General features: G+C 43.6%; 1 protein-coding gene and 1 non-coding gene across 2 annotated transcripts in view; both read right to left on the bottom strand.

Moving 5' to 3' along the window:
- The window catches only part of LOC144698080 (uncharacterized), a 642,405-nt gene that overhangs the window by 577,357 nt on the left and 50,178 nt on the right, over positions 1–14,870 (bottom strand). The window lies entirely within an intron of this gene.
- trnan-guu (transfer RNA asparagine (anticodon GUU)) lies at positions 9,077–9,150 on the bottom strand. The gene has a single exon. It is a non-coding gene; the product is annotated as a tRNA-Asn (tRNA).

Here is a 14,870-nt window from a genome sequence, read left to right as displayed (position 1 = left end):
TTCTGCTTCATGTTGACACATTGTACCCAGTTCAGACTCAGTGACGGGAGTAAGAGCAGGGAGAAGAGAGTTTCCTGCTTCATGTTGACACATTGTACCCAGTTCAGACTCAGTGAGGAGGAGTGGGAGCAGAGAGAAGAGAGTTTCCTGCTTCATGTTGACACATTGTACCCAGTTCACACTCAGTGAGGGAGAGTGGGAGCAGGGAGGAGAGAGTTTTCTGCTTCATGTTGATATATTGTACCCAGTTCAGGCTCAGTGAGGGGCAGTGGGAGCAGAGAGAAGAGAGTTTTCTGCTTCATGTTGACATATTGTACCCAGTTCAGGCTCAGTAAGGAGCAGTGGGAGCAGGGAGGAGAGAGTTTCCTGCTTCATGTTGATACATTGTTGGGAACTGGAGTTCTGAGCAGTTCTGATGAATCATGCACCCCCAGCTGCTGATTTTGCTGAGTGCTTCCAGCTTTGTTTTTTTACTTTTAAATTTCAAGATTCATCTTCTGCAATTATTATTTTTATAGATCTGTATTTCAATTGATCCCAGGCTTGTTTTCAATTTGTGATTAGTATTTTTTCTGTTTTGTGTATCCATGCACAGAATGTGAGACAGCATTTATTGCCAATCCCTACTTGCCCTTGAGAAGGTGGTAGTGAGCTGCCTTCTTGAACGGCTGTAGTCCTTGTGGTGTAGGTACACCCACAGTGTTGTAATTAGGATACAACCTTTCAGAGCCAATAATTAAACTTGGCTCAAATATATTAAGAGGAGAAATGAAAGCAAAATGTTACTTATAAGGTACTGAAACATGATATTTTTTCATGTGCTGATATAATACGCGTCTATTTCATTGATTTTTTAACCTGTGTGCGCTGCTCCACCTGTGTTTTCCAACCCATCTTTTGAAGACTCCAGTCGAGCAAAGAAAGCAATCAAAGTTAAATCAGCAAACTCGAACTTTATATTCACCCCCTTTCAGAATCAGGTGATTTTTTTTTTGTGCTAAGCAGACTTCATACAATCCAAAGGAAGACATTTTATTAAATGGAAGTGACTTCCATCCCATCTTAACTGGATAATCTTAATTATTGCGCACGTGTCCTCTGAAGTCTGTGGCACATTTGTAACATTTAACTGTTAAGATGGCTTCTGAGTTTAATATCACTGCTCTAAATGGAGAAATCCAACTAAGGTGATAGTTGTAACTGTTTGTAAATATCAGGCTCCAGGTCAGTAGCTGGAATTGTTTTTTTTAACACATGTGACATTTGTTGTGTGACGTTTGACGTGTAACTTATGGACACTGGCTCCAATGCTTTATGCATATTTGTAAAGGTAAATGCTGGTCTGTTTTATAATGATTGGTGCACTAACCACCTAGTGTTTGTTTTCTTATTTTGAATGCAAAGTTGGGGCTGTTTTCAGGATGAGCTGTCTTTCTAAAGCCGGGACATCCGTACGAGTAATCCAGAGGGTGGCTCATGCTCTGAGGACACAGGTTCAAATCCCATCACGGCAGCTGGTGGAATTTAAATTCAATTAATAAATCTGCAATCACAAGCAATGAGACTATCATCAGTTTTCGTAAAAACACATCTGATCACTCATGTCCTTTAGGGAAGGAAATTTGCCATCCTCACCTGATCTGGCCTACATGTGACTGATAAATAACAATAAATAAGCAAAATAAATTAAATAAGAATAAGAAAAAATGCGCTAAGTAACTGATTTCCTGGTGGTAATTTAACCTGGAATCACCATGGGTGATATTAATAATTAACACATTCCCATGACGTCTCAGTTTACCAAAGCCTGTCCCAATCCATGTGAATGATAAATTTCTCACAATAGTGGGAGGTTAATTTCTTAGTGAAGCTTCATCTATTGTACCCAATATTTCATGCTGCCATTTATCCATTGATGCGTTTTTGACATTCAAAAGTTTCAGAAATATTACCAAACAGAAACAGACTGTCACCTCCAACAAGTCGATGTTTAGATTCCCCAACAGAATTAGTCTTAATCTCACAGACCCGCTAATCTACCACGCTCTTTCTCCCCGTGTCTTCCCATCACCTTTTTAACATTTTCTTCTATGTTGCCCTAGTCTCTGCTTCAATCATTGACTCTGCTAATACATTTCATAGTCTCCATGGAGAAAACAACTCATCCAACTCAGGAATAGAGCCCAAATGTTCAAGTATCTCTCCCTCGCTGTACTTCCACACACGAGGCAGAATGCCACTGACTGAGCTGCATCCTTTCTGTCTCCTCAGCTCCAATCCCACCGTGTGGAGCTGAAAAACAACAATTTTCACTGATTGACATTTAATCCAATAAAACACTGCAAAGCACTTCACAGGAGCATTCCCAAAGTTTGATCGTGACCCACCCAGAAGGAGATATGAGGATGGGTGGCCAGGAACGTGGTAAAAAGGGTAAGTTTTAAGGAGCATATTAAAGGAGTGGAGAGAGAGTGGTCAGAGGTGGAGAGTTTGAGGGAGTGAATTCTATCACTTGGAGCCTCGGCAGCTGAAAGTGAATGAAGGATGAAAGTGAGATGAATTTTATGCCGAGAGCTTAATAGTGAATTGACTCTAACTTTCTGAAATGGTTTGATCCACTTTTCAGAAGTGAGTCAAATCGCGGAGTCATAGGAAAGCACAAGAGGAGATGGTTTGACCCACTGTGCCTACAAGGGCAGAGCAACCAGTCCCACATCCCCACCCTTTCCCCATACAGAAGGCGGTTTGACCCACTGTGTCTGCAAGGGCAGTGCAACCAGACCCACATCCGCACCCTTTCCCCACAATGCTGCAGATTTTCCTCCTTCTCGTCTTCCCTTTTCAAGGCTGAAATTCATTCTGTTTGCATCATCCCATTAGGCAGTGATTTCCAATAAATCAATTTCAATTTTAAATAAAACACCTTATTGCCTCTGGTACTTCCGATACTCACCTTAAATCGGTGCAATCTGGTAATCGACCCTTCATCCATTTGAAGCAGTTTCTCTTTAATTTCTCTATCTGAACCTTTCATGATTTTAATCAGTGCAATCACAATTCCTGTTTTTCCTTCTCGGCCTTCAGAAGAACAACCTTAGATTCTTCGGTCTATGAACTAAGCTGTACTTCCTCATTTCTGAATTTGAACGCGGGTTTGAATCGTCACAACCAAGTTTTCTCCATGTCCCATTTGGGGGGAAAAAACAAGGTATTTTTTAGCTGAAGAGTTAATGGATAACAGCAGCATTGGCAAATTTTAGGGAATATTTTCTGGCAGTTTATGTGTCATTAAAAACCTGGAACTGTGCAGCCTCAATATGCAAGGGTGTCAAAAGAGAACATAATATGGCTGTTCTCGATCTACCAACCTCTCATGCAATTCTTAAATGTAGTAACTAATTACACCACAGGAACATGTACCAAGGTGAGTTGCAAGATACCCTAAAGCTGGTATTAACAAGCCGAAGTTTCGGATTGTAGCCACAATAATTGCAGTTATCCTCATTCCGTTTCTGTTACTGATGGACAGTGATAGGTTGCAAGGCACAAGGAATAAACTGACTAAAGGGATGATGCTGCGAGACTAAATGTGGGTGGTAAAGGGATAAGTTTTTCTGCTTGATGTTCAAACCGGCAGAAATATCACTCCTGCTCAAACAATCGCAGCCACTATTTCAAAGCAGCACGCCAAACCGAGAAGTATAACATTCTATAATTTTATATTTCCCAACAGCACGGTTGTTTTTTCACGCTCATTCTGCCATTTTATAAACCAATCCAGCGAAATATATTTTTTTACCTTGTATCCTGTTCGTTTGAAGTCAAGACATAGAGCAAATTCAATGTGTTTTCTTGTCATTTCTCGAATGAGATTTTGGAACCAGGCTAGTTGAAGGACACTTTTATCGGTGCCAGTCCTTCACTGTCTCTCACTGTTTAAACAGGCACTGTTATCATCAGCCTGTTATGTACCTTACATACGAAAATAAGAACTAGGAGCAGGAGTAGGAAATTCAGCCCCTCGAGCCTGCCCCGCCATTAAATACGATCATGCCTGATCTCATTTAGGCCTCAACTCCAATTTCCCGCCCTCTCCCCATAACCTTTCAACCTGTTACTAATTAAAAATCTGTCTACCTCCTCAAATTTATTCAGCGTCCCGGCATCCATTGCACTCTGAGGTAGTGAATTCCACAGATTCACGGCCCTTTGAGAAAAGTAATTCCTCCTCATCTCTGAGTTAAATCTACCACCCCTTTGCCTAAAACTATGGCCTCTCGTTCTAGAATGCCCCAAAAGGAGAAACATCCACTCCACATCTAGTTTGTCTATCCCCTATAGCATCTTATATACCTCAATTAGATCTTCTCTCATCAGTGCTGAATTTCTGCTGTGTCACCTTGTCAGTTTCACAGGAGCTGCAGTGATGAGGTTGGTGGGTTTTGGAAATTGAAAGTTGTACATGAGCAGCTTGAACAGCGGGTCGAACAAGTACCAGCTCAGATTGACAGAATCAATATAAATTGCTGTGAGGAAAAAGGTGGGATAATGGAATTCGTTAAGTTGCCCTCCCACAGAGCTGGCACGGACACGATGGGCCCAATGTACTCCTTCTCTGCTGTAGGCATCTATGATTTTATACTAACAACATCATCCTGTGCATAGGGCCAGTGATCATGGCCGAGTGGTTAAGGCGATGGAGCCCAAATCCATTGGGGTTTCCCACTTCTCATTATTCCTGGTTTTAACTCTGTGTCTACAGAGTTAATTATCGGATACATTGAATCAAATTGATGCAAACGCTCGGGAGTTTTCCAATTTCTGTTCATTCACGAAATTTGCAGTTGGAAATGGAACAAATACGGAGCCAGGTTGGTGTGATGCTTGCTTTCTGGGTGTATGACTCTCCTTAGAGACAAACTCTTGTCCTCTGTCACTCTCTGTGTATATGTCTGTGTGTGTTCCTCTGTGTGTGTCAATGTGGTTCATCACCTCATTTTTACCATCCAAACATTATTCACCTTAGTTCTGCGGCTTCATATTAAGATGGTCCAGATGGAAAAAAAAGAGCAGTTTTCAAAGATGCAAGAGGATATTTCTTTCTGCTTATTTTTGAGCGGAGAGTGTTCACCTGCTAAATGCTGCATGTTACAAAGCGGAGGATGATTGAAGTTGTCACATGATCTTATTAAGTAGCTGAGAATGCTCGAGGGGCCGAATGGCCTATTGCTGATCATAGGTTTGTATATTCTAATTCAGTGCCAATGCCGGTCAAGGTGATGGTTGTTTCTGCTCTGACTGTGGTTGAGTGGCCGAATGGACTGAGGTGCTGGTCGAGGTTCCTGTGATTTGGGCTCTACTCCCGCGGTTGTTAAACTTTCCGGTGGTTTGTTTTTGAAACGCTTCTAAAAAATCCTCTGCGCGGCCAAGGAACGGCTGATCTGTGTTGCATTTTGGTTGGGAGAATGGGGAGAGTCAGTCTAAGTTGGGTTAATGGCAGGGACTGAAAGTCTTTTTTCTCTGTTACTCCCTGTATCCATTCTATTATTTTATACAAACAACATATCAATTTCACTAAGCAGTTGTTGCCAAATGATTTTAACTGACGGTCTGCAGAATTAATTATCGGTTAGTTGGAATAAAAACTATCCAAATACCCCCTGTTTCTTATTTATGTTATCAGCAAACATTCACTAAATTCGCAATTGGAAATGGAAGAGTAATTGACCACTCCTGATCAACCAATCACAACTGCTCTTTGACAGCAGCACGCCAGGCCGAATGGCCTCTTTCTTTCCTGTAACTTTATATAACTTTATGTTCCCCAATACCACGGATGCTCTTTCCCGGTTATTCTTCCATATTATAACCCATCTATCGAAATGTACTTTATTACCTTGTGTCCTGTCCTCCTGAAGTCAAGACCCGGAATGAATTCAGTGAGAAGTTTTCTTGTCATTTGCAGCAGGAGATTTGGAACCAGACCAGTTGAATGACAGTTTAAATGGTGCCAACCCTTCACTGCAGCTCATTGTGCTTTTGAGTGGAGATAATTTCTGTTTGTTACAAAGTGCAGGATGATCTGATTAACTAATGGAGCTGTCTCCAGATTCCGAATGGTCAATTCCTGCTCTGTTGCTTTTGTTCTATTTCAACACCAGTTAAGGAAATGATTAACAAACTTCAGCGATGTGGTAGCGTGGCCGAGTGGTCTAAGCCGCTGGATTAAGGCTCTAGTCTCACCGCTGCCAAATATTTAGCAGCCCCAGATAGACAAACAGATATCACGTCACGTTGAGTGTGCGGTGTTGTATTCTGACAGGAAGAACGAGGAGACGAAAGAAATATTGGTAAAGGCGGGATGTGGAATTATAGTTGCTGAGTTGCTCTTCCAGAGGGTCGGCAAGTGAATGACCGTCTAATGTATCCGTCTCTGACTTTATACAAATAGCAATGATGTCAGAATCGGTCCTGTGTTCACGGCGGAGTGGATAAGGGGATGGGGCTGGAATCCTGTGGAGTCTCCTCACAGAGGTACAAATCCTACCGGCTCCAGTTCTCATCATTACTGATTTTGATAATATGCCAGTGGAATTAATTATTGGATAAATGGCATCAAAAACAGACAAACACTCCAATGGTTTCTTCTTTCCGTTGGTCTATGTGTGTCAATGTGGTTCAGTACCCAAGGGAATGGACACATTTTTAACAGAACAAACTTTATTCACTTTAGTTGTGCAACTTCAGATCAAAAACTATCAGGGTGAAAGGTACAAGAGGAACTTTTCTCGTTCTCTGTGTGCCCCATTACAACAACAGCTTATATTTAGATAGCGCCTTCAATGAAACCTCCAAAGATGGTTCACAGGGTCATTATCTAACAGAGCCTGACACTGACACACATAAGGAGATGTTAGGCCAGATGACCAAAAGCTTGGTCAAAGAGGAAGGTTTTAAGAAGAGTCTTAAAGGAGGAAAGTGAGGTAGAGGCGGAGAGGTTTAGGGAGGGAATTCCAGAGCCTCGTTAAATGAAACCACGGTCACCAATGATGGAGCGATTCTGATTCAGAATGTACAAGAGGCCAGAATTAAAGGAGCACAGGCATCTCAGAGGCTTGTGGGGTTCGAGGAGATCACAGAGATAGTGAGGGGCGAGAGGAAGGAGGGAATTGAACACAAGGATAAGAAATTTTGAAGTAGATAAATTATTTGACCGGGAGCCAATGTCGGTCAGCGAGCAGAGGGGTGAGAGGGGAATGGGACTTCCTGTGAGTGAAGACACGGGCAGCAGTTTTGGATGACCTCAATTTACGGAGGGGAGAAAGTCCACTTACATTCCAGGACTGGCATTCTGCTGGATCAGCACTGCCCTGTTTCCAAGACCAATATTAATCCTTTTATAAGGTGCAGTTCCCAGAACTACACACAGTCCTCCAGGTGTGATCTAACCAGGGATTTGTATAGCTGCAGCAAAACTTTCCCTCTTTTCTATAACAGCCTCTGTCACAGGTTGTCTAGCACGGGGAGTTAGATTGTATATATTGACTGAGAAAAATGAGGAGATGCTTGGTCAGAATGAACTTCTTTCAAATATTCAATGTGATGTCAATTGCACAAATAAATATTTATTTTTATTTCGAAGACAACACATGAATCCCCAGTCCAACTCTCCGTGTCATTGAGTCAGGGAAGCTTTGTTAATTTTCACACACTGAGCATGGACACTGCAGAAGCTCCTGCACCTCCTTCAGCATTAGTTTTCTTAACTCAGAGTTTTCAAAAGGGGATTGGGTACTTATTTGAAATGGAAGAAAACCCTGCAGCTTTAAGAAGGAAGAGAATGATATTGGAACTAAGTGGATAGCTCTTTGAAGAAAGCACACACCCGATGGGTCGAATGGCCACCTGATGAGCTGTGTCAGTTTACAATTAGATCAATTTCTCTGCAGCATTCCAAAATGTCCCATCCCAGTTCTATTCCTGTAAAACAGGATTTTGCAGTGCAGCAGGTCTACACAGTTTGAAATTCAATACAAGTCCCTTTGACTTTTTCTCACAAATTGTTTCTGTGGTGTAGTGACCTAGCCAGCAATGCCCACATCCCATAAATGAATAAAGAAACAAATAGTAATTATCACATTCGCTTCACATGTGCAAGGTCGCCAGCTCGAAAACTGGCAAAAATATTATCAAAACTGGATCATCTAATTATGAGAAGCTGCACAATTCCCGCTTGTTGGCAAATAATAGCCAAATACATTATCTCACAGCCATGTGACATTGGCACTTCCCCAGGCTTTGAATAAATTTCTCCAAAAGGCACGTTTATGAGAAAGAGAAAATAAATGAGACGAATTGCAGTGAGATAGTTCACACATGTGTGAAGTGTTGAATGACCTGCTGATGTGCTCTGTCATTTTATGATTCTAATGTCAGGTCACTTTTTCTGCCGCATGGTTATGTTTTTCAGCCGAATTGTACTTCCACAAAACAGGGTTTGGAAGCGCAGTAAGACTGCACGGTTTGATATTCTAAGTCAGTCCCTGTGGTTCTGCCCATTGTTTCTGTAGTGCAGTGGTTATCTCAATGCAAGGGAAAAACATTATCTCCCAGTTGTGTGGAGAAGTTGTATCGCTCCCATTCCTGTTTGTTGTTGAATGTGAACTGAATGCTGGATCTTGCAGCCACATTAGATTCGCTCTTCACCATTTCTGAAGATAACATTCAGCAAAATAAGATGTTTCCACTGGCAGCGGGTGATTGGAGAGTGTGGGGCTGGAATATTGTTACTTTTTCCTGTCTCACTCACCGTGGAGCTAAGGAAGAGGCGATTAATTGATGTGTTTGTTTCAACCAATAGCCTCATAGATCTCTATTGATTTAGATGGGGGTACATTATCGTTCATATTCTTTGTTATATCTGAAATGAATATCCATAAACAGAGCTTGGTGTGGGAACTCAATGGGCGACAGCCGAGTTTTCAACGTGAGGCTGGGGGATTTTTTTGTGGTTTCAGGGCCCCAGAACAAAGCAGAGCGTTAATGAGTGATGATGGGGAGAAAACAGTGGCAGTTTCGTCCCTGGGTGGTCTCGAACCACCAACCTTTCAGTTAACAGCCGAACGCGCTGACCAATTGCGCCACAGAGACTTAATAAAAGTACCTGCGCTCTGTAAGGTATCCTAAAGCAATGGCTCAGCGAGTGAAAGCTTCAGATTGCTGAAAAGCAATGACAATTATTCCCTATCAGTTTTACTCTTCCCAAATAAAGGATGGGACATTCATTGTGAATACATGGAAACAGTCTGATCCCACCCACTGCAGACACATCCATGTCCCCAGGAACCAGCTCCCCTACAACTGTTGCCGTCTCCCTTCGAGCCTCTCGGTGTTTTTCTGTTACCAAGTATTATGATTGTCCCGAAGCCAATAATTCTAAAGGGGTTTCTCTGTTACACAGCGAGTGGTTAGGATCTGGAATGCACTACCTGAGAGTGTGGGGGAGGCAGATTCAATCACGGATTTCAAAGGAGAATTGGACAGAAAATGCAGGTCTCTGGGGAAAACGCGGGGAAATGCAGGTTAGTTAGTTTCCAGAAGAGTAAGAGATCTCCCTTTTCCGATGGAGTTAAGGAGATTTTTTTTCCTCAGTGGGTCATTAGCCTGTGGACTTATTTTCATCAGAGGTTTGGTCATTGAATTTACACAAGGCTGAATTAGACAGATTTTTTATAGACAAGGGGGTCGAAGGTTATGGGGGGCAGACAGGAAAGTGGAGTTGAGGCCACAACCAGATCAGCCATGACCTCAATGAATGGTGAAGCAGGGTCAAGGAGCTGAATGGCCTACTCCTGCCCCTGAGTCCTTTGTTCCTATGACCCGGGCTGAATGGCCTCCCCTTAGCTCTGATTCTCTGACACGATGAGGTGCTCGAGGTGCAAAATGGTCAATCCCTGCTCCTGTTTGTTATGTTCTAATTTGGAGCAGTTACCACCCAAGGCAATGGTTAGTTTACCTTTGATAGTGGGAGCGTGACCTGGAAACTCATCGACGCAGTCACACTGGGGAGAGACCGTTCACCTGCTCCGAGTGCGGGAAGGGATTTACTCAGTTATCCACCCTGCTGAGACAGCAGCGAGTTCACAACGGGGAGAGACCATTCACCTGCTCCGAGTGTGAGAAGGGATTCACTCAGTTACACCACCTCCTGACACATCAACGAATTCACCATGGGGAGAGACCGTTCACCTGCTCCGAGTGTGGGAAGTGCTTCACTCAGTTACACCACCTCCTGACACATCAGCGAATTCACACTGGGGAGAGGCCTTTCAACTGCTCTGAGTGTGGGAAGGGATTCATCAGTGTATCTAACCTGCTGAGACACCAACAAACTCACACTGGGGAAATACCCTTCACCTGCTCAGAGTGTGGGAAGAGATTCACTCAGTTATCCAGCCTGCAGAGACACCAGCGAATACAAACTGGGGAGAGACCATTCAGCTGCTCTGAGTGTGGTAAGGGATTCATCGATCCATCCATCCTGCTGAAACACCAGCGAGTTCACACTGGGGAGAAAACTTTTAAATGCCCAGACTGCGGGAAGTGCTTCAAAAGTTCCGGGAACCTGATGTCCCATCAACGTGTTCACACTGACGAGAGACCGTTCAGGTGCTCTCACTGTGGGACTGGGTTCAGATGGTCATCTGACCTTATGGTACACCAAAGAATTCACACTGGGGAGAGACCGTTCACCTGTATGGAGTGTGGGAAGGGATTGACTCGATCATCCAACCTGCTGAGGCACCAACACGTTCACAAGTAACTACAGTGATTGGGATTTGCTGATAATCACATCCAGGACTGAACTATATTCAATGGAGTCGGTTTCTATTGATCTTCATAAACTCCAGCCCAGTTATAGGGGGCCATTTGTATTTTTGAAGTGCTGTGTGTTAAATACAGTGTATTGAGTCTTTTTAGTACCTTTAACACAAGTTATTTCCTTTTGAAAGACTCTCCTTCTCCCCTGTCTCCTCCATCCACACCTCCAACAACAAGTGTGAGGAGCTCATGGAGCTTCTTTGTCACTAAGATTGAGACAATCTGATCAGCTGCCTCTGCTGCTTCCCTCCCTTCCACTAGCCCACTGGACCAAAGATCCATCCTCTTGGGACAGGGGTGAATTGCATAGAATTTGCATCAGGAAGTGAATAAAATAGGTGCATTTCAGGGGGAAATGGATAGCTCTATGAGAAAGAAGGGAATAGATGATTACATTGATAGATTTAGCTGAGAAAAAATGGGAGGAGGCTCGAGTGGAGCGTAAACACCAGCATGGACTGATTGGGCTGAATGGCCTGGTTCTCTGCTGTATATCCCGTGACCTCCTGTGCAATCTAGTCTAAATCCATGGTATTATCTGTCTGGAAGCAGCATGGCATTAAACTGAAAACTAAAATCAAACTTTACCAGGCCATTGTCCTGACCACCCTGCTATATGGAGCAGAATCCTGGGTCTGCTCTTGGAGCCACATCATTGCTCTGGAACACTTCCAGCAAAGACACCCGAGGTCCATCCTGAGAATTAGATGGCAGGACAAAAATCAGAAACGAGATTCTCCAACACGCTGGGTTCAACAGCTTGGAGACCACCCTCCAGAAAATTCAGCTCCGATGGCCAGGCCATGTTTCCCACATGGACAATCACAGAATTCCCAAGCTGATCTTCCATGGGGAACTGTCTCAGGGCAAACAACATCAAGGTGGTCAGTACAACCGATACAAGGACACCCTAGAAAAGAGCCTCACAAACTTCTGCATTTCAGACCGCCTCTCCTCAGAAAACACTGCAGTCGACCGGCCGAGTTCTGGTCACTACATTATAGGAAGGATGTGATAGCACTGGAGAGGGTGCAGAGGAGATTTACCAGGATACTGGCCGGGCTGGAGGGTCTGAGCTATGAGGAAATATTTGATAGGCTGGGGTTGTTTTCCCTAGAGCAGCGAAGGGGACCTCATAGTGGCGGATAAGATTATGAGGGGCATAGTTGGGTGGATAGGAAGGCACTTTTTCCATTAGTAGAGGGGTCAATAACCGGGGGCATACATTTAAGGTAAGAAGTAGAAGGCTAAGAGGGGAGTTCAGGAAAATTGTTTTTTCACCCAGAGGGTGGTGGGAGTCTAGAACTCACTGCCTGAAAGGGTGTAAATGATTTGGGTGGTTGAGTCAGAAACTCTTGTAATATTTAAGAAGTATTTAAATATTCACTTGCATTGCCTTAGCCTCCAGGGCTATGGGCCAAGCGCTGGATAATGGGATTAGTGTAGTCAGAACTTTGTGAGCAGCGTGGACACAATGGGCCGAACGGCCTTCTCCTGTGCTCTATGAGTGTATATGTGGAGGCAAGCACTGAAATTTGGTTCAGCGTGTTTCGAGGACCATCTACACCAAACTCAACATCCAACGTGCCCACAGGAAGGTCAGAGGTGACGCAGCTGCAGAAGTTAACCCAAGCACCACCAACAACAATATGAACGGTCAGTTCTGTGGACGTCCATGTCGAACCCACACCGAAATCTTCAGTCAGGAGAGGACCCACAGGAAATTATTAAATCATTTACAGTTTGGGGACTCGAACAATGAGAAGTCTACCCCAACTTTATCCCTGCTCTCTGGATCGGGGAACTATACCCTGTCTGTATTACTGTGGTGCTGTTAATAAAGTCAGCGTGAGACAGTCTGTTGTGAGCTTGATTATCTGGTGTCTGAATCCACAAGATTCACCATTTAGAGTCAACAAGATGAACAAGGAAACATATCACTGCCCAAAACTCCAGCTCGATATTCCCATGAGAAAGTCTGTTATCGAACACCTCGAATGGACAGAACAGAGAAAGATCCCAACTGTAAGAAACCCTTGAATCATTTGTAAAAATATTTCAAATGCTGACAGATTCCAGCTGTCAGTTTCCATCACATTGAAGTTAATGGAAGGTGAGAGCGTGGTTATTCTAGAACTATAAAAAAACACTAGTTAGAGCACAGCTGGAGTGCTGAGTCCAGTTGTAGTCAGCACATTACAGGAAGGATGTGATCACACTGGAGGGGGCGCAGAAGAGATTTACCTAGATGTTGGCAGGACTGGAGAATTTTAACTCCGAGGAAAGATTGGAGAGGCTGGGGTTGTTTTCTTTGGGACAGGGGAGGAAGAGGGGAGATTTAATTGAGGTGTAAAAATTATGAGGGTCCCAGATAGGAAGGACCCATTTCATTTACAGAGGTCAGAACCAAGAGGATAGAGATTTAAAGTAATTAGTGGAACGATTAGAGGGGAGTTCAATAACCCAGAGGGTGGTGGTCTTGGAACTCACTGACTGAAAGGGTGGTAGAGGCAGAAATACACAGATTTAAAAAGTGCTGGGATATACACTGGATGTGCTGTAACCTACAGGATTACGGACCAAGAGCTGGGAAATGGGATTAGACTGGATTGCTCATTTTCAGCCAGTACAGACATGATGGGCTGAATTGCCTCCTCTGTGCTACAATTTCTATGATTCTGTGGTGACAAGTGGTCCTCGTGTTTTTATCTGAGACAGGCCTCAGCCCTGTCATTTGCCCCGAGTGTCGATGTGATGGTTCAAGCCAAGAGATGCCGGGTACCGGGAGCAGCAGGAACAATAAATAAAACCGAGGTGCCAGTAAATATTGATATAGTTTATTTGTATCTAGTTCCATTTTTATAAATTCTGCTGAATGTTGCCCTCAACCAGTGTCAGGATATTGGATCAGAGCCACCATGGAAAATGAATTTGACACTGGTGAGATAGACAATATCAACTGGATCCTCAGTATCTCTGTAAACTCCTTCAGCCCCACAACCCTTCCTGTAAATACAAGGTGTTGTTCTTGGATTACACCCTGAGATAGACAATGTAATTATATTTTAACCTTTATTCTTCAAGTAAAGTATCTTCATTCAGGCTGTTCTCAAGGTTGTGCAAGATGAAACCAAACAGTGATTTATTTGTACTTCTTGCAGTTTAGTTACTGTATTCACTGCTCACGATGCGATCTGCTCTACACTGGGAAGACCAAACACAGATTGGGTGATCACTTTGTGGAACAACCTCCGTTCAGTCTGTCAGCTTGACCCTGAGCATCCGGTCACTTGTCATTTTAATTCTCCGCCCCACTCCCACTCTGACCTCTCTGTCCTTGGCCTCCTGCAATGTTTCAATGAAGCTCGTTGGGGGCTCGAGGAACAGCAGCTAATCTTTCAGTTCGGCACTTTACAACCTTCTGCACTCAACATCGAGTTCAGCAGTTTCTGCACCAACAGAGAGTTGTCAGGGTCTGGAACATTCTACCTGGGAAGGTGCTGGAACCTGATCCTATCAGGAATTTTAAAAGGGAGTTGACAGGGATTTGGGATTGAGGAACTTACAGGGTTACAAACAGAAAGTGGGCATGTGGGACTAAACACAACTGCTCTTTCAAAGAGACAGCACAAGCACAAAGGGTTGAATGGCCTCCTTCTGTGCTCTAAGTTTCGATGATTCTAGGAGTTGGCCATTTAGCCCCTCGAGTCTGTCCCACCATGCAATCAGATCACGGCTGATCTGTGACCCTTTGTCTCCTGTCCCTTGATTTATACCTTGTGTTAGGAAGGATCTATCAATGCCAGATTGAAACTGAACATTGATCAAGCATGAACTGCTAATTCAGGAAGAGAATTCCAAACTTCTCCCAACTTTATCTAAAGAAGATTTTCCTAATCTCACCCCTGAAAGTTCGGGCTCTAAGTTTTAGACTATATTCCTCAGTCCTGGATTCCCCAACCAATGGAAATTGTTCCCCTCTATCTACC

Source organism: Cetorhinus maximus, chromosome 23, assembly GCF_964194155.1.
Source record: "Cetorhinus maximus chromosome 23, sCetMax3.hap1.1, whole genome shotgun sequence".
NCBI classification, from domain to species: Eukaryota; Metazoa; Chordata; class Chondrichthyes; order Lamniformes; family Cetorhinidae; genus Cetorhinus; species Cetorhinus maximus.
This window is presented reverse-complemented; position numbering and strand designations above follow the sequence as displayed.